The following is a 22,172-nucleotide window of genomic DNA, read 5'->3' on the forward strand; positions in this document are numbered from 1 at the left end:
ATGAATAGATTTTTTCGGCTACTAACATAACAGAACAACCACCAAAATATACTAATGGATAGCATAGAATGCTTTGAACAAAGTGGTCACAGGTTCAAATCCCAATGGTTTCTGCTGGTCGATCTCCAAGTCGATCGTTTTCTATCTGAGTTGGTCAATTTATCTGATCTTCATTGACACGGTTCCAACAAATTGACAAACTTACCCATTTTCTCGCAAATCTCGAGTTTTCAGCAATCTCAAATTTCGCTCAATTGCTTAAAAACGCTCTAAATTTACAAATTTGACCATAGATGTCTCTGTGGATGTTAATTGATATGTATTTACTGATTTTTGCTGAATTGTTATAAAAATGCTACAAATTTACGAATTTGACCATAGATGTCTCTATGGGTGTTAATCGATATTGTTTCGTAGGGGTGGGTGGAGGATCCAAATAAAGGCCAAAGTCGCTTCGCTCATCGCTGAGCCAAATCGCTCATTCCAGAATTATCTGATATGGCCTAAGTACCAGCTTATAAAGGGCAGGTCGCTCGGTGCATCTTCGACGACGCGTTTGTTTACCTATTATTATAGTCACGTACGGTCTCGCGGTCTCACCATTTCATGCTCGTCTGGATTCTGGGAAATAGCGGAGATCCCGATCTCAGTTCTGAGAACTCTAGCGGGAAGTGACCGAGTGCCGTTACCGACCACTAAGTCAATTCAAGGGTCTCCATTGTTATACACCCAACTGCACTTAAGGTGGGAGATAATCCTCGAATCCAATTAAAACGGCGGCTCCTCTTTGCCTGTGCTACAATATGTATTTATTGACTTTGTATAACTTGTATTGACTTAATGTAAATGTTTTTGCCCATCAAGGTGCATTGGGGTTACCTGTTATGCCTTCCTGGTATGAACTTAAAAAAGGTCTAATCTTAGTAAGTATGTATGTATATGAATACTGCACCACGAGATTTTATATGGAAAGCGATGAGTTTTTAATCAGTCGGAAGGTTTCCAGCTTCAAGAAGAAGATTCAATCGATCCCAGATTCGAACCTTTCGAGTCGCAAAGGTAGTTTTTAAATGAGAATTGAAACTACTTGGTCAGTACAATATGCAGATATAAAGCTGGCAACTGGCATCTACTCTATAAGATGGAGTGTTAAGTTACGAAAGTGGTAACGAAAACTGAGTGTGAACTTTCTCTCACCCACAAAAACTCCTGGTTAAAAAACAACTCGGAATAAGTAACGTTTCACTCACATAAAATAAAAAGATTAAAAATTTCAAATACTTCTCCGAGAACAATAACTCACGTTTTTTTGCGAGGCAAATATAATTACATTTTCGACGCATTAATAATTAATTAGTCAAGGAGGAAGGACGCCCCCTATTGTCCCCGCGAACGCCCCTGGCTTGCCAAGAAAAATGATTGGGCAACGCGAAGGAGGCCGCTATTGGGGCGAGTTGTGGCCAAAAAAATGGAGGACGCAACAATGGCGCAAGAACGAGACCAAAGCGCGACGCAACAATAAATTGATGTCGCATTTACTACCGACACTACAGTGTGCCACACAAATATCGCAACAGGAAGCGAGTCGAGTCCCATAAGAATTTATTCGCAGTGATTAGACTTCTGCAGGCTCACTTCCAAAAGGGAATAAGAACGGTGTGCCTACTACATGTATAATATCTACAAATATACACATGAATATTACTTCGTTTGTCCGATACATTTATAACTAAAAGAACCATCAAATTTGTTATACCATCTCATAATGATCTAACTTTAACAAAGTTTCGTTTTTTATCTTTCATTATACGTTAAAAATTTTAAATTGTACGTAGAACAAAATTTGTATATTTTCCATAGGGAATGAAAACATAATTTTATGGAAAGGTGTCTTTGATGAAAAAACTCTTGAAATAAATGTATAAAAGTATTTTTTTATTTTATTGATATTTGTTAAACGATAAAAAAACGAACGTTTATAAAAAATAATAATAGCCTTCCATATTTTATTTTCTTCATTTTTCCGACTAAAAGCATTTTTAATATCGCATTTTAATAAATTATATATTTGTGTTTCATTTCATAGAAATTTTTTAAATTATTAATAGAGATATGTATGTTGTATCTAGTGACGCAACTATGTATGTTGTATCTTTTTATCAGGTGCACGCATTCGTGCACTTGATAAAAAGTGAACACCCTAATCAGTTGAGTTGAGAGATTCCCGTTTTTAGGCGATTTTATTTTCACAGTAATCTTCCCGGACATGCATACAACAAATCCGGAAAATTCCATATTTTCAAACGTGTCTATTACGACTATTTTTCACCATCGTAATGGCGGACTTCATTTCCACATATATTGATAACCAAACCGAGCAAAATGGCAAAGTTTGAAAACGATCGGTTAAGAACCCAAATTTCGTCAGACGAAAAAATGAAGACTTCCACTCCCGATAAAGAAACTGTATATCACATTTAATACAACACAATTCCACATACTATTAGAAGAGCTATTTGTGTAAGGGCTAATATGCTGGCAAGACGGTTTTACCACTGCAGTGTAGAGGTTAAGAGCTAATAGCCTTTATACTGCATAATTATGGACCAGATACAAGCGGGAGACGATGAGGAAGATAAAGGTACAATATAACAATTGCTACCGTGCTCTCTACAGGCTACCTAGGGGCTGTAGCACGTCGCAAATGTTTGTGGATATGGGCATGTGCCTTACTTTGGGGCCATTCTCAGGATGAGAGCGGCCTCTCTACGTCTTCGTATATTTTTGTCTTCGAATTGTATTCTTGCTTCTGCATCTTCTCATTTGCATTCTTCACTATATATTCGATGGATGGAGCTACTCCACTGACTGCCTTAAATGGACATTGAATTAATTTATTATTCTTATTATTATGATTTATTATTATTTTTTATTTTTTTATTTTATTTTTTATTTTTTTATTTTTACATACATATATACAAATATACCAGGAAGGCTTAACAGTTAAACCCCAAATGCGCCTTCCTGGTCCACATAATTATTACATAGATACATGTAAATCTAAACAATATCTGACATCTATGGTCAGATATTACACACATCGTATTAATACGATAAATAACGATGAATAACTTTCATGTAACAATACGAATTTTATATTCGATAAACAACCACAGAGACATCTATTGTGAGCAATATGGCGAAACCTAAGATATAACAATAACTAAAGGTTCGCAACAGAAAATTTACAGGAATCGTTTCAATGAAAATCAGAAAAATTGGCAAATTCTGATAAGAAACGATCGACCTCGACAAACCAAAGTTTGGCCAACAGCGAGACTTAGCGGGAATCGAACTCGTAACATCAAGTACGAAATAATTCAACATTCACCACTAGACCACGCTGCTGGTTATGATATTATGATTTATTATTACTATTTTTCAATAATGTTATTATCTATGTATATATTATTTACATGGGCGTTGGGGATTGCACTATTCTCCCTATCGCCTGCCTATACGCTGCTGCGAGTAGCATCGCTATTTCCCAGAATCTGGACGAGCGTGAGACATCACGTTGCTGCGGCCGTTATAATTGGTTTCGAGGATTATCTCCAGGCTAATTGCAAGTAGGCTAAACAAAGGAGACCACCGAATTGGCTTATTACCGGCACCCGGTCCCTTCTCAGAACTGACAGCGCGTAGCGTGGGACTGAGTGTCTTTAAACGTGAGAATGCATATCCTGGTACGTGACTATAACAATAGTGTTCCGAATAATTGTCTCATTGTCGGCTTTCATGGCGTTACGACCCACGAAAAGCACCTTTGTTTGTAGGGGACGCGGCTTTTTACGCGCGTTTTGCCCGGTCTATTCGTGTCCCGCATCCGACGAGTGAACACCTTTGTTCAATCCCAGCTTCGTTCCCATCACCGAGTCACCGGTCAGCTCGGGCTGATCGGCTGCAGACGATACTGGGATATCAGCTCCAGTATACTTCCGGTTTGAAGTGAGGAACCCTGGTCTCTCCACGTAGCCGCGTGTTTTGGGTGAGATCTTTGCATAACCTCAAACCATCACGCCATACAAGTTTGTTGGTACACAAAATTCCTCCCTCCCTTTCCCCCTGCTTGCTTGTTATAATTAAAGGTTTAAATATAATCATTATAAACAGATTTACGACCTGTTTTAATTGATACATAATCTCCCGCCATTTTCCTTCGACCCGCGCATTACACACATACGTACACTGTACGAGAGAGGGAGACAGAGAGCCTAGGCTTTCATCAGAGATCAGACCACAGACGACATCGAAGACACCGTGGGGGAAACCACGCCACGCTTTCCAGAGCTACAAATTAAGTCAGGCGGCATCTTGGATCAGAATGCCTGGCGTCGGTAAAAATAGGTGAAGTAACCGGACGTCGAAGGTGCAGGGAGCGACCTGTCCTTTATAAACGGGTACGTGACCTAAGAGGGAGGCAATGTTACGTACGCCGCGGATTAAGCGAATAGAATCCCAGAGACTATGTGACCGTTCAAGGGTTATCTGTTAACGGATTAACTAAGTGCTTGCACTTAGACCAACGGATATCTGTTATCGGATTAACTAAGTGCTTGCACTTACTTCCAGGATTATATCTGGACTCTAAGTGCATTTAGGCTAAACAATGACCGTTATTAGTCCTTTCTCAGAATCGGTACGGGGAGACCCAATGTCGTGGAAATACATATCCAAATACGTGACTATAAAACAGGTAAACAGATTGGACGTCCTGAGAGATCTACCCTTTATAAGGCGGTACGTAGGCGCTATCATGTCATTCTGGACGGAGCACTAGCTGTGCGTGTATCTCCTTCATCATCATCATCATCATTTACAGCCATTCGCCATCCACTGCTGGATGAAGGCCTCTCCAACACGCTTCCACTCGTCTCTGTTTTGCGCAACACTCATCCATCTCATTCCGCACATTTTCCTAATTTCGTTCACCCATCTTCCTTGCGGTCTTCCTTTTACTCTTTTGCCTTCTCTCGGGTACCATTCAAGCACTTCTTTTGTCCACCTTTCGTCCATCCTCCTAGCTACGTGACCCGCCCATTGCCATTTCAATCTCTTCACTCTATCCACTATGTCCACTACCCTTGTCATATTTCTCACCCACGTGTTCCGCTTCCTGTCTTTCCTCGTTATGCCAAGCATACAGCGTTCCATACTTCTTTGAGTGCATTGGATTTTATTTTGCATCTTGGCGTTCAGTGTCCAAGTTTCACATCCATACGTCATCACTGGCAAAACGCATTGATCAAAGATCCTTTTCTTCAGGCAGAGTGGCATTTTTGATTTAAAAACAGCATTCATCCGTCCAAATGCACTCCACCCCAATTTCATACGTCTCTTTATCTCTTCATTTTTACTACCAGACATGTCAATTATTTGACCTAAATATAAATAATTATTTACTACTTCTACTGGTTTATCATCTAAGGGGATGCTATCAGGCATGCAATAACTATTGAACATTAGTTTAGTCTTATCTACGTTAATTTTTAATCCTACTTTTCTACTTTCCCTGTCCAGCTGTGTTAGTCTGATAAGTAGGTCAGCTGAATCACGAGCTACTAAAACTATATCGTCTGCGAACCGAAGGTGACTCAAAAAGCGACCATTGATGCTTACTCCGGCTGTATCCCAATCCAATTTCCTGAAAACTCCCTCAAGCACCGCATTGAATAACTTGGGCGAGATTGTATCTCCTTGTCTTACTCCTTCTCCTATGCTAAATCTATCTGTACCTGAAAAAATTTTAACTGAAGCTGTGGCATTCTTATATATTGTAGCTAACAGTCCCACATAGGGTTCCGGCACTCCCTGTGTTTTTAGAGCGTTAAGTACTGCATTATGACTAACTGTATCGAAGGCTTTCTCATAATCGACGAAACCTAGGCACAGTGGCCGTTGATATTCGTTGGCGCGCTCGATTAGTTCGCCAACTACTTGGAGGTGGTCCATTGTGCTGAAATTTGCCCTAAACCCTGCCTGCTCTATAGGTTGGTTCTCGTCGAGGATATTCTTCAGCCTTTCTGTAATAACCTTCGTGAAGAGCTTGTAGACCGCTGAAAGTAGACTAATGGGTCGGTAGTTCTTGATATCGCTTTTGTCGCCTTTTTTGTGTATTAAAATGATAGTTGCGTTATTCCATCCTTCTGGTATAGCTTGGTTCTGGATGCATTTGCTGAAAAGCCTAGCTAAGATATTAATTAGGGGGGGGCCGCCACATTTTAGTAAGTCGATGGGAATATTATCTTCCCCTGGGGTTTTACCATTCTTTGCAGTTTTTAGCGCGGCCTCTACTTCGCTAGGCAATACTGCAGGAACCCTTTGGCCGTGTGTCGATTCCAGAGTGGGGAATTGGCCGTTGTCGTTCTCGTATAGTTTTGCATAGAACGTGTAAACTCTGTCTATGATTTCTTCTCTATTCCTAATTATTACTCCGCTCTCTGATCTGATTGCGATCATTTGGTTTTTGCCTAAGAAAAGATCCTGTTTGCACTTTTTCAGGCTACGGTTATTCTTAATGGTATTTTCTATTAGCTTGCTGTTAAAATCCCTGACATCCCTGACTATTCTCTTCTTAATTTCCTTATTTACTAGATTGTATTCTTGCTTATTATTATCCCTATCTAAATTCCTTTTATGCTTAATTAGGTTTTTTGTTTCCGCTGAAATTTTGCTTAATTTAATCTGTTTCCTGAAACCACCTAATTTCTTACCTGTTGAGGTTAGAACCGAACTAATTACAGTGTTCAATTCCTCGATGTCTGCTTCTGGGTTTAATTTCCCGTATCGATTTCCAAGTTCGAGTTCGAATTCCTTTTTCCTAGACCTTAGTTGAGCGAAATCTGGAGAGTTACTGCATCCTTTTATTAATTTCCTACGTTCGCAATTTATATTAATGGCCATCTTGGCACGGACTAATCTGTGATCGCTGCCTATATCTACTTTACTTAAAACACTAACGTCTTTAACGGAGTGCAGGGCATTTGTTAGGATGAAATCGATCTCGTTTCTGTCTCCTTTAGGACTCTCCCAAGTCCACTTATTGTTGGTGTTTTTCCTGAAAAATGAATTAGTGATGAAGAGCCTGTTGTGTTCTGCGAATTCTATGAGGCGATCGCCTCTGTCGTTTCTTTGGCCGGTACCAAAATTGCCTACTGCTCTTTCTGTGTTTGCCTTTTGTCCTATTTTTGCGTTAAAGTCGCCCATGATTATTTTAAAGTGGTGGCGGCTATTATCGTATGCGCCCTGTAGTTTTTCGTAGAAGTCTTCTATTTCCTCGTCTGGGTGGCTAGATGTGGGGGCGTACACTTGGAAGATTTGACAAGTGTACCTGCTCGAGATTCTTAATACTACATAGCATATACGTTCCGATATGTCGTTTATTTCTATAATATTTCTTTCTATTCTCTTATTGATAAGAAACCCTACTCCTCCTATTCTACCATTTGGTAGCCCTCTCCAGTAGAGACAGTTACCACTTTTTAGGATTATTTGGTTTTCCTGTTTTCGTCTTACTTCGCTAAGTCCTACTAAATCCCATTTGATACTTTCTAGTTCATTCTCTAATGCAAGCACACTTCCTTCACTCGATAACGTTCTTACATTGTACGTGGCTAAATACAGGTTTCTATTAGCTAAGCTATCATCCATCGTCACTCTTACCTTGTTGGAGGTTTGGATATTATTTTTCTCGCATTTATCCAAGATGTGTTGAGAAAAAGGCGGTACTTGAGAGAGATTTCCATTCAAGGAGTGAGTTCTTACCGCCATAAACTCTTCTCTGTGGTCAGCTTTGACATATAGTCATCCTAGGTATCACTTGGATCACTTATGAGTTATTACATGCCATTTAACAGGGTTACTTTGTAAGTGAAAGTAGTTAGTTATGATAATAATAGATTAGCAATTGTTATACTACTTTTTTACAGATCTTTATCGTGAGACGCCTCTTTGGAGACAACGGATTTATATATGTGAGTGCGGTTTGCAATTTAATATTTTAATAATAACTTTAGTAAAGTATATAAAATTACACGAATTACTTTAATATAATTTAAATATGAAAAAGAACTGATAGACAGTTGGGAAACACCGTTTCTGTTTGCTATTATTCTATTAAGTAAAGTTCGTTAAAGATTTTTGGCTGGAAGCAATTATGTGGAAGATTTATTGCTTCTGTGGGACCGACTTGGCTGGCGAAGGACCCTTTTTTTGTATTCAGGTAGGGAGATGTATCTCGTTTGACACCGATTTGACACAAAAATTAGCACAAAATTTTTCGAAATAACTGATATAAAACCGCTTTTTACGACCGATTTGCTGTTTATTTTTACACTTAAATTATACTAGGATGCAATTAGTAAAATAAGTGATTAGATGGTTAAGTTAAATTTCGTGCAATAGCCGGGTTTAAGCGAGTAATAGCGGGAGGAACGCAGAAGCACGTCCTCCTCACATGACACGAAAGACCGAACTCTTAATCACCAATAAATGCTGTGAATCGACTTTGACCTTTTACTTGGATCCTCCACCCACCCCTACGCAACATTGTTATTATTATTATTCCGTTTTCATTCTAATTGCATATACTTTTGAGCGATCGATTTATGCAAAATCCGACCTCGCAAATTTGTCATTCCGAAAGATGCAAAATCCACGCCAAAAAGTTTGATTAAGCATCCGACAAACAAACAATCGTCAACGAATTAAAGCGTCTCCTACCACAGGCAACATCCATCATTCGACATAAACGGGGACATTAAGGCGACCGCAAACGACCGATGAAAAGCAAATATATTCAAATTTATTTATACAGCCACGTAATTTATGTGCCGGTCTGTATACACACACACACACACACACTATCCCCTCCACATATACACAAATAAAGGCTGGCCACTTTATCCTTAAGGATTTAAGTCCTCTCCAAGTATTATGTTTCAACATGGCCGGGATTTTGCTCGGGTAAATAGAAGCTCAGCGGCGGACTAGAAACTCTTGATTACAAATGAATCTTTGTTTAAGATCTCTCCGTGGGTATGTCGTAAGAATGTACTACGAAGGGGAGAGAAGGGGTAGGTAAGATACGCACCGACTCACTTATCTCCGAATTAGGCAAAGGGTCCACACCCAGAGATGCACCTTATCGAAACGTCACTCGCGTGACCTGGTTCAGACAATCTGGCAGACGACCAAAATGTGGTTCCACTCCCCGACGATAAATAGTCCGAGCTTGTGCCATTTCAGCTGATAATGGCTCTGTACTGAATATACCATACACATACATACATACTTACACTTGAAGTGTGAGCTTACTGTGCTATTTCTTATAAATACAAGTCAACCTAACCAACCAACGCTTTAACTAGCTAAATGTCTAACTAACGCGTTTCATTTTCAACTCTTGTTTTACTTCTACCGTGCCTCACATACGCCATTTATAAAAATGTCGCGTATATGGTCGTCCCGGTTTCTTACACTTTCACTTGTCCTAAGGAGCTTATCATATAATTTATTTTACATAGATATATACCAGGAAGGCTAGACAGGAAGACCCCAATGCGCCTTCCTCGACAATTAATTACAAACAATGCAGCATTTTATTATTACATAAAACACTGTATTTACAGAAGCTGAAAAACACAAAATAGTAATTAATTAAGTACAGAATTGATCCATTGAGACATCTATGAATTTTAGATTAGTACATAATTTTTACAAATTGTACGTACAATAAATACAGAAGATTTGTGACAGCAGGAAAGATGATTTTTTGCCAAGTTTGAGGAACCGTTTCAACAATTATCAGATAAAATTGGAAAACTCTGATAAGAAACGATCGATTTGGAGTCACAAATACCTCCAAATTTAACAAGCAGTATGGGAGACCGAACCCGCTGATCACTTGGTGCTAAACATACACGCTACCATTAATAGCAGTATACCATTAAGCCATACTGCTGGCTATCATATATCATCATGATCATTATCATCATCTACAGCCAATCACCATCCACTGCTGGATGAAAGCCTCTCCAACACGCTTCTGCTTTTTTCATATTAAACAATTAAATATAAATATTAAATTAAATATATTTAAAAGGTATTTGTATTCTCGACACGTTAAACAGATACATTTTCATACAATAAAAAAGGCTAATATGGATTACGATTTTTTGCGATCGATTTCAAATATCTCCATTTCCATCATCTTTTATCGCATTGTAAATTAATTTTTGGAAGTAGTGAACTCCCATTGTAATGTAACCCATTGAATTGTACAAAAGAACAGACATCGAAAAATATAGTTTGGCCGGAATGCCAAGCGTTGCTCGAGTGAATGAAAGTTCTAAAATACAATATATACATAGATGTTTTCATATACGGTCTAAGCTAGATCGCCATGAGATATGTAATTTGCCAGATTTGGTTGTCCTAAATTGAACACTGGATTTACACAATTAACGATTATATAAAACTCTGCATTTTTCCGAAAAAAATCAAGTCTACATAGATCTTTATAGCTCATATTAATCGTTGTACTTTACAATTGTAGTCGAAAAAAATTGAAATTGTAGAGAAGAATGAATTCTTTGAAACCCTCCCTTTGTTTATTTCAATACACGAAACCATTCAATTTCATTGCCTTTTATGTTACAGTAAAAAGCTTTGAATACCACGAATTGGATATTTTATATGTATTTCTCAAAGTATCGTTTGAATTCATAAAAACGATTCACTACTTAGTACATGCGCATGTATGTATACAATTTATATCTTTGTTGCAGCCAAAATTTGATAAAGTAAAAGCGAAAATAAATTGTAAAATTGGCATCCGTCAGTCGCGAAAAAGGGCAGGTTTTTGGAAGCGAATTCAAAAGCTCCGGTTAATAACCCGAAACCTAATAACAGACGCGTAGAGGGGAAGGAGTGAAACGTTTCGACTGTTTTAGGGTTATTCGCGATCGACGGAGAGAGAAATTCGACAATTCGAAATTGTCAACCCCTAAAGGGCGGTTTTGGGGGTGGGTTTTTCACCCTTTCGTGACGGGTCACTGCTCGGAAATTTCCGCATTCAAATCACAAATTTAGACGTTCATTTTCCTCACTCAACGGCTCATTCCTCATTATCATCGCAATTATTGTTAATTATTCGCACTTCATATTATATAAGGAATTATAAACCGAAAGGATTGTCTTATTGACTGGAAAAAGCCTAAATAATCATACTTTATGTAATCTAATATATAATTTCGAAAGAGACTCTGTATATACATATACAGAGTATGTATGTATGTATGTTTGTTTAGGTCTTAAATTCCTTGACGTTCAATGTATAATAATAAAAATACAAATGAATATTCAAATAAATTTAAATAAAATAAAACTATAAAACTATGGGCCGCCTTTATATCATTACATACGTACTTATACGGCCCAAGCCTATTAGTAATACATTTAATTACATTAGTTTAAGCCGGGATAATAATTTTGATTGAAATCCCAATCATTGAAATCTTAATCATGAAATCCCACACATTTTATATATTTATAGTTTATATTGTCGTACATTTGTTATTGAAATATTGTTAAAATTGCCTTTTTATTTTATTTTATAATTATTTTTTATATCTAAGTACATTCGGTTTTTTTACATACAATTATTTTTTTTGTATATTGTCTTAAATTTATAAACAAAATATAGAATAGGCTACTTTTTAAAACAACATTTTTGCAAGATGTTTAAAAAACATTTTTGCAAGAAGAAGGACGCCAAATTGTAGGAACCGTTAAAATGAAAATCATGTAAATTGGCAGACTCTAATGGAAAATGATCGACCTATCAAGGTCTGGCCAGCAGCAACCAGTGGGAATTAAACTCATGACTACTTTATTCGAAAGCACTATATACTACCCACTAATCCATGCTGCTTGTTAATGTAGTTTTGACTGCTAATCAAATTTTGCTAAGTTATTTATTATATACAGTTGGTGAGAAAGTACGTAGTACATATTTAAAGTTGGTCAGTCAATTTATTAGTTTGTTTGACCAATTAAAATACCTTATTCTTTTTGCCATTGTAGAGTTTTCCTATTCAATTTTCTATATACATATGATTCTACCAAAAGTTTGTTCAATGTACGTACAAAAAAATCAGACAATGTACGTATCATTATAAAAACCGTTCTTAGGGATAAACAGATACCTCATTATAAAAACCATTACTAAGCCATTATTAAAAATACATATCGAATCTTTTGCGAACAAGCTTACTTATTCATTGAACAGGTTTTTGAGCTCTTTTTCCTATTATGCTGTACATTAACATTAGAATAATATAATACTATGATTACTGACAAAATTAAATTAAAATTGTAAAATAGAAAATGATTAGTAGATCAGTAGCTTTTAAAATAGATATAAGATATATTGTGAACATAATTTAGTAATTATGCAAAGAATTTAAAAATCAAAATCAATACCGGGCATCGAAGTCGAAAGATATGAATTACCATTTCGTTTGTGAGATCAGCGGTCGAGCCTAACAATTATGTGACCGTGAACGATCTAATAAACCGAAATTTTAACGTGCGAGCAAATACCCAGTAAATTGGAGCATGAAAAGCAATCCTAATAAAACAACCCTTCAATTTACGACTGTGGGACATTCAAAAGTCTCCACATACGTATAATTCGTGGAATTTGTTTGAAAATTATGTGTGTTATGCTCTCTTTTGCAATTCATCATTTACAGCCATTCACCATCCACTGCTGGATGAAGGCCTCTCCAACACGCTTCCACTCGTCTCTGTTTTGCGCAACTCTCATCCATCTCACCGCGCACATTTTTCTAAGTTCGTCCACCCATCTTCCCAGCGGTCTTCCTTTTACCCTTTTGCGTTCTCTCGGGTACCATTCAAGCACTTATTTTGTCCACCTTTCGTCCATTCTTCTAGCCAAGTGGCCCGCCCATTGCCATTTCAATCTCTTCGCTCATGCTTTTCATGCTTCTCACCCACGTGTTGCACTTCCTGTCTTTCCTCGCTATGCCAAGCATACAGCGTTCCATACTTCTTTGGGTGCATTGGATTTTGTGTTGCATCATGGCGTTCAGTGTCCAAGTTTCACATCCATGCGTCATCACTGGCAAAACGCATTGATCGAAGACCTTTTTCTTCAGGCAGAGTGGCATTTTTGATTTAAAAAAGTTTTTCAAAAACATACTTCTTATTATTTTGAATAAAAATACCAATAATTTTATTTTACTACCGCCATCTATGTTTAAAACTAAAAACTGGATAAACGTCACCCACTTTTCAGAAATTCAAATTTCAAACGCGTCTTACACGATATTTTTGCACTATCGTAATGGCGGAGGATCCATTTACTTATATTGATCACCAAACTTAGCAATATAGCAAAGTACGAAAACGATCGGATAAGAGGCAAACTTTTTCCTGAATTGTAATCGTAAGTGAAACGTTAAGGAGGTATGTAAAAACAGAATTCATCCGTCCAAATGCATTCCATCCTTATTTCATACGTCTCTTTATCTCTTAATCATTACTACCAGACATGTCAATTATTTCACCTAAATATAAATAATTACTACTTCTGCTGGTTTATCATCTAATGGAATGCTGTGGGTTAAAATGTGCATCGTACACAAGCGGGATGATTTATTCAGTCGTCCGTTTGGCCCTTTTAAAATATTATTTATTCAAGAATGAGGTATATCAAACGATCTTGCCCGCCATCATAAAATGAAAATATTTTTGTAAATTAAAACATTTTTTCATAATGCAATAGGTGTCACTAAATTTTATTTTTTTAATAATGCTAGATTTAAAAAATTGCTTGTCGTTACATTAAAAAATGTGTATTTAATTCTAAAATACATACATATACTAAATTTTATTTTATTTAATATTAACGACATCTGTTATCTATGATGTAATAATGTATGATATTTTGTTATTTAATAAAAAAATGTTATATTAATTTTTAGAAATTTCGATAGATGTCTCAGTTTATTACCAAAGTTCATATAAAAATTTCAACGTTTGTAATAAATATCTAATATATAATTTCGATTTTGATTTTTAAATGCTTTTTATTATTACGAAATTATGTTCACAATACATCTTATGTCTATTTTAATAGCTACTGATCTACTGATCATTTTCTATTTTACAATTTAATTTAATTTGGTTAGTAATCACAGTATTATATTATTCTAATGTTAATCTAAAGCATAATAGGAAAAAGAGCTCAAAAATCTATTTACAATCCTTATAAATGTTCATAATACATCTAATACATAATATTAATTAAAGACTCTCTAAAGTCGATGATCTAAAGCAGATTGTGTTTAGGTAATCTGTGTGTTATACCTGAAGGGTATAGACATTTTGTTGTAATCACCGAGACTCTTCACAAGTGTGTTAGTATGGTTATTAGTGATTCTGTCATAGAATCTACTGGTTAGTTTGTTAGTAATTTCTGTAACAAACGGAATATTATATATGGCATGCAGTTGAAATAAATCCCTAAAATTATTTTTAGGGATTTATTTCGTATTACTTGGAGCTTGGAAAGGTTAGTATTCGAGGCGTTATTCCATACAGGTGAAGCATAGGTTAATAATGGTAATATGAGCGCGCGATATAATTTTATTTTATTTAGCGTTGATAAAGAACTATGGCGATTAAATATTGGATATATTGAGGATATACCCCGCATCGCCTTGCATTTCACTGCCTCAATGTGAGGTGCCCATCTCATTCTTTTATCAAACGTTACTCCTAAATATTTTATTACTGACTGCCATTTCAGACTTTCTCCAGAGGGGATTTTCAGATCTGAACTTGGCTTATGCTTTCTAACACTAAAGAATATGGCGTCTGTTTTGGTTTGATTAATTTGAATTTTCCACTTAGTGAAGTGTTCAGTCATTGTTTTAATTGCAAATTCAAGATTTTTAAGAATAGTGTCTGGTTTTTTGCTACTTGTGAAGCAAGGTGTATCATCTGCATATAGGGCTATGTGACAGTTTTTTGGAATAGGTATATAATTTCGAAAGAGACTTTGTATGTATGTATGTACATATATAAGGTTGGGAACTTCGTAAAGAAAACTATGTTTCTATGACGACAATTCAATTGGTTGAATATTATATTTTTTTCGATTCAAATCAATTTAATAAAACAATAAACGATTATTTACTATTAGATTCGCCATTTTTAAGCTGTTCATATTACAAATACTGAGCTAAGCCGGGTAAAAAAACAGGTAATCACTAAAGCAGAAAAAAATAGGAAATTTTCGAAAAAATTTAAATTTTTTCGTATTTCGAAAAAAATACGTATTCTTCGTTTAGAATTACATTTTCACGATAAAAATATTTGCGGTATGAAAATCATATTTGCAGGTTATCAACTTTTATATCAACTTTTGGGTATCAAATAACAACAATCAAAATCATATTCGAATTTAGAAATTTATTTTTCAAATCCATCCGTTGAAACATTAATAAGCATAACACTAATTCAGAATTTTGACTTTTGACTTTTAAATACATATTGAATCATGAAGTACATAAAAAAAAAGATATTAAAAAAATGCGTTTTAATATTTAAATTTAAGCTTTATTGCCCAACGGCCTACTATTTTTGCTAAATGGCAACTCACACTCATTTGTCACTTCTAAAAATAAAATAAAATATCAATATTGCATACCCTAACTGTGTTCCAATATTTCAATTTTTACTAACCTCTTCTTACTTTTTTAAAAGTCTAAAAATATGTGCTTGAAGTCATGTTTTCCTTCCTTTACTTACTTTAACAAAAGTTTAAACACGTATGTACATACATATGTATAGTGAAACTTTTTGTAAATTATTAAAATTACACCTACATTGCCTTTTTTTAATTTTGCAAATTTTCCGTAAGTGTATTTTGACAAAAAATACAATAGAACATACTTTAGCATAAGTGCATCTCAAAGTTCACGAATCAACTCAAATCCGTAAACATCACGTTCAAATCAACAAACACATATTTTTACTGTTACATATATTACATATAATATAATAATAATTGGGATTTACCTGTAAGGCCTTCCTGGTATATATGTAAAAATAAAATAAAATAAAAATAATATAAAGTCTACTCATATCGGCACAACGCATACCGAAAACTGCACATAAAAATCATCATGAAATTCTTTAGTACATTCTGTATGAACGCATTCATATGTTCCGTAATGTGTATAGACGACACAGCAGTAGCCGCCAAAATATATTCATATAGTAACATGAAAACATAAGAGAGAGAATCCACTGTCTAAGTGGATTCGTGTGTGAACAATATACACTCCAGATTAGGCAAACGGGACTCAGTAAGTGTCCAAACAAAGGATGCGCTGGAGTTCTCACAAACCTGGGCGAATGCGTGCGTAAATTTTCCACAACAGATCGAGGCAGCAGTGCTGTGCAACTTGTCCTTTATAAGGAGATCAAATACACACGGTAGATCAGATTTTTATTTTATCTTATATCAATTAATCATGCACACTCACCTAACAGATTGCTCCAAAGCGACAAGTGTGCTAAACAGATTAAGAACAGAAGAAAAATACATGACATTAAAAATTCTTACAATAAATAAAAAATATAACAGCCACGTCAACATTTAACAATTAAAATTGTCAAATATTAATTGCTCTAGTTGGTCGCGACCCCCGTAACCGAGGAAGCGGTGCAGCGAATGAAAACAGATATGACAAATGTCAATGGCACCATCCAGTGAATTTAAGAAACGGAGGCCTCGAGTAATGGGAGAATTAAAATATGCCATAGCTATTCTGGAGTGAGCAGTGGTTCCGTGTGGACCTCCCGAATAGTTGAATAAATGCTATAAAGCGACTTTGGCCTTTCATTTGGATCCTTAACCCATCCCTACGTAACAATATTTTACCGCAGTACATGTCTCCGTAACATATCAAGCAAAACCGGCTTTCCTTGGCCATTTCTGATATATTTACGCACGACGAAAAGTCATATTAGCGAGTGCACACGTACTAACAAAAGTGCGCAGCGCATTTGAATATTTTCGGAAACGTCAATATTGACTCGACGATATGACGCAAGCAATATTACGCCGTATCGTCGCGCCCTGCAATGTATATGTAAGCCGATTTTGCCTTGCACTCGGCCAAAACTTGTGTGGACGTGCGCCGCAGTATAATATGAATCGAAATAGTCTTTTCCGTGCCCTGATGTGCCGTTCAGCGCTGGATACTACTTGTTGAATATGAACATTAGATCTGTATAGAAATGGCTAATTGTGTCACAGGTTATAAATCAGCAAACGATTATTAGGATTCATGTCCATTCAAAAACATACGTATATAAAGGTACAATGATACAGAGGTTTTAAATTACTGCTGTTGATAATAATGACCTCAATTCACTATCAAGAATAAATATCAAATAAACGCCCAATTATAAAAGGACCTTTGAATCATTGGGAAACTTCGAGAAAGTGAGAGTAGCATAATATAAAATGTATGCTGTAATAAACATACGTAAAGTGAGAGCGGATATTATCTATACTTTTGCACATACATATGTACACATGCGATACCTGTAAATAAAATAATCAATTTTGCGAACGTCATTTCTAATTTTTATACTAATCAATATCGGTCTGCTTGACATGGACAAACATTGGCTCAGTTACATAGATAAGCTCGATCCTTTTGCATCATGCTAATTGGAAAGGCTTATGCATACTGCCAATTTATTTATATATTATATTCATTCGATAAGTCGAACTGGATTGCGTAAAACCAAGCATTAGCGGGGAGAATCTTTCATATACCACAAATCCTACGAGACACAAATATGTTAACAAATTTCGCTTGATTCGATTAAATCTACCAGAAACATATAATAGTGGTTAGCGTGTTGATAAAACTTTCAGCTCAATGGTCATTGGTTCCCTCCCTGACCCAATGTTGCTGGCTAAACCTTGAATATTTACGACTCCAGGTCGATCGTTTCATATCAGAGTTAGCCTATTTATATGATTTCATTGAAATGGTTCCACCAAATTGGCAAATCTTTCCTATTACTCGCAAATTTGAATTCATAACTCGAATTTGCTGATGTATTTCTCGTATATTTTAAAAAATGTATGAATGTATTTCTCGAAATATAAGTATTGAATTTTACAGTTTTTTATAATTTTACGTTTAAGTAAACAGAATTATTAAAGGAGTTTATACAGGCAATAAAACGCATTGGGGTTTACCTGTTAGGCCGTCATGTTATAGTTGTTATATATTTTGACTAGTTGGAATATATTCCATTTAACTTGGTACCAACTAACGTTATAGTTGAAGTGTATTTTCAATTGTTATATATTTTGAGTAGTTGGAATATATTCCGTCTAATGAGAACCAGAACCGGAATCGAAATTGAAACTGGAACCAGAATTGAAATTGAAATCGATATCGCACTCGCTCATACATTATTATTGTTACGTAGGGGTGGGTGGAGGATCCAAGTAAAAGGCCAAAGTCGTGTTACAGCATTTATTAGTGATTAAGGAGATACACACACTGGCAGTGCTCTGTCCAGAATGTCTTGATATCGCATAAGTACCTCCTTATAAATGAAGGGTCTCTCAGGGCATCTTCGACGTCCGGTTTGTTTACCTATTGTTATGGTCACGTACTAGATGTGCCATGGAAGTCAGTCCCACGCTATCGCTGTGAATCCTGAGAACTCTACCGGAATGCGACCCAGTTACCGCTATCCCCGCTAAGTGCATTCGGGGGTATCTCATTGTTAGCCGACTTGTACTTAAACCTGGAGATAATCCTTGAAACCAATTATAACGGTCACACAGTCTCTGGGATGCTACTCGGCCTAATCTGATTGCACTTACTCGGCGGTGTACGTAACATTATTATATTATATATGTATATAAAGACGCTAATCTGTGTGTGTGTCCTAACGCTAGCCGAACATAATTAATGAATCTATAAAAAGCCTAAACTTTTTATAAACTGTGACCTCTCACACAATTTTTGTTTTGTAAATTAAACGTACAGAGCTCATAAATATTTTTGCTTAAATACGTACTTTTCATACTATCCGACTCTCGATTCCGATTTCAACTTCAATGTTGACTTCAGGTTCTATAATTTTATTATTATATTTTATTGCATAATTTAATTGGCATAACCGATTCCCGATTTCTGTTTCAGTTCCGATTCCAATTAATTATTACTATTCATATTGTAACTTTATTTTAAATCATGTATCACTCCGAAAGCACCCGTTGAAATTTTAACAGGCATAGCACTAGTATAATATATTCGATGCACTTACTGATTTAATTTACGTACATAAATTATATCGGCATACATATGAAAACAACGGATTTTTAAAATGCGCCCATTGGTCAGAATGTATCGTCGTTGCCCTAATTGGTCAAAGTTTTTAGTCTATGTGGATCACTTCACGCTGATTGGCTGTACGCGTTGTTCGCATGTATGGGTCTGTTACCGAGAGTTGACGCGAACAAATGCGCAGTGAACACGTGTATAGCTTGCTGTCACACACACTTGCTGTCACATTCAATAATAAAAAGACGCTCTGTCTCTTTCGCGCGCTTCTGTGTGAATACGAGAGCGCGCCAACTCTCAGTAACAGACCTGCATTTACTATATACTCCTGGCATTCTAAAATTTGCTTTTTTTGAAATCTCCATACTTATTGATGCACTCGTACATATGTACATATATTGCGATCGTTTTTATATGGCGAATTATATACATCATTGCAACTGGTCAAAATATAATACAACTGAAAATACAGTTCAAATATACATAAGTAAGATTAAGAGGATAGGTTTTCGTGAAAGCGTCATTATTCAACTGGTAAATTGAGTTGGAAAGTCACTTTTTTGTTTTGAACCAATTCTTATTACCTTTATTTGTAACATCTAGCAAGTATAAACTCACTATTGAATTCTAAAGCATTTGTAAAAACATCAGAGCTGTCAAAAACTCGAATACGAATGACTTAAAACGCCAGTTAGAATAAATAACAACTGATACAAATACACTTCGACTGTAACATATATGTAAATAAAAAAAAATCGTGAAACTAAAGTGAACGTGAAGGGTAGCCAAAGCTACAAAATTTATCGTATTTAGATGCGTTACAACAGATTTTTACAGCAGTTACGACAGATAAATTGCTTAAGATTTTTTTGCCAATTTGTAAAAAAATCTCAATGTGGGTAAAGTGTAAATAATTACATTGCAAATAAAATTCCGGTAGACTTACACATGTACATAAATATTCATTTCCTAAAATTTAAACAAAACCTTGAAAATATCGACACATTTTTACAAATGTCAAACGTTTTCAACGAAAGTGCGAAAGTAAAAATAATCCTTTCGCTAATAGATTTTTTTATGATTATGATTAAGTATTAGATCGAAGTTTTTCAATATTTCCGTTCCATCAAAACAACTTCCTCGACATTACATGTCCATTTAACAATTTAACCTTCAAATATGAATTGTTTATTAATACACATATTCAATTAGATAATGTTCGGATATTTCAGATGACCACTATCTGAATTATCTGACGTTTCTTGGACAAATAAAAATATTAAATATGTACGCACATACTACATAAATTCTGCGTTTTTAAATTAAACACTGTAGATTTACATATCGGAAAAAACATTCTTCCTAATTTGCTATCACCCAACATTATAAAATAAAACTTTATCAGGAAATTCCACCACGAAATAGTACACTGAATATTTGATGGTTTTGAATTGAAAACCGTAAATTTGCATAGTGAACAAACAAATATTATAATTATATAAATAGAGTAGATAAAATATATAATATTTCATATTACAAAATCTAAATGAATCGATCATTTTTTTTTCACTGCGCGATCATTTTCGAATAGTCATGTCGTTTTACATAATTAAATGGCGAATAATTTTAAAATTTCATACATTCATATATGTATATAATTTTAATTATTAACTTTCCATTTGAATATTACGTGAGAGGGAAATTTTATTTCCGAAAAACACATACAAATTATCTAAAAAAATACACTCGAGACGTAAAATAATCGCTTTTGGTGCTACGGGTCAACTTAGACGATTATCTGCATAAATAATAACAGAAAAATGTCCAAATTGCAACACATGTTTTATTCATTTATATTTTAGCGCTTATTTAATCTGCGAATGGATCAAACTGAAATATACAAAACGGTTACTCAACACAATATAATTGATACAAACTACAAAATAATTAAAGTTGCATAACAGAAATTTAAATTAAAAAATATATAAATTGCTTTAGTACAATTCGAATTTTGCACAACTGAACATACATATGAGTGTACTCTCAATACAACGTGGCCTAAAATGCTGCTCCAAAAAAACACAGACGCACGTTGCACAATTGCCATCATCATACTGAATCGTCAGACCATTGATTCAAATATTCATCTCATGTCGAAATTTTTTTATATATTGAAAAAAATCAATTTAAAACACACCAAAAATATTTTTAGAAAAATTGAAAAAAAAAATTACAAAAATTTATATAAAAAATAATTAAATCTAACAATTTAATTTTGCCAAAAATTCGGCAAAATAAATGGCCAATATTCAAAACACCGGTTTCAAAAAGCGTGTGCACTTCTGTTGTATGCTGCATGCGTGTCGAGCGAAGCACCAGTTCGTATTTGTATTGCGCTTCAACCGGTCGTGTTCCGAACGCTACATCGATATTGTATCATAACTTTACAGTTTAAACTCAATACGAATGTGATACATTGAATTCATCCTGATTCAGTCGTTTTCAATCCGTGTTTATAACAATAATTCCACAAATTATAAGTGCACCCAAAGATTCAAAAACACAAAGTTCAAAAATGGTAAATGCGTACATATGAAATAATTCGATTTTATTTTGATACATCCAAAGCAATTTTGATACATCAACCTTACACTTTTATATAAATAATAATTTGAATAACTATTTCGTCGTTTG

At 35.2% G+C, this 22,172-nt stretch overlaps 2 protein-coding genes across 2 annotated transcripts in view; one reads left to right on the plus strand and one right to left on the minus strand.

Moving 5' to 3' along the window:
- The window catches only part of LOC143919699 (uncharacterized), a 492,686-nt gene that overhangs the window by 13,415 nt on the left and 457,099 nt on the right, over positions 1–22,172 (minus strand). The gene's annotated exons all lie outside the window — the stretch shown is intronic.
- Positions 21,833–22,172, plus strand: part of LOC143919541 (ATP-binding cassette sub-family G member 1) — a 38,893-nt gene continuing 38,553 nt past the window's right edge. Inside the window, exon 1 of the mRNA XM_077441907.1 lies at positions 21,833–22,056. The gene's annotated coding sequence lies outside the window, so the exon portion shown is untranslated. The remainder of the gene's footprint in view (positions 22,057–22,172) is intronic.

The sequence above is a fragment of the Arctopsyche grandis genome, chromosome 12 (genome assembly GCF_051622035.1).
Source record: "Arctopsyche grandis isolate Sample6627 chromosome 12, ASM5162203v2, whole genome shotgun sequence".
Classification (NCBI taxonomy): domain Eukaryota; kingdom Metazoa; phylum Arthropoda; class Insecta; order Trichoptera; family Hydropsychidae; genus Arctopsyche; species Arctopsyche grandis.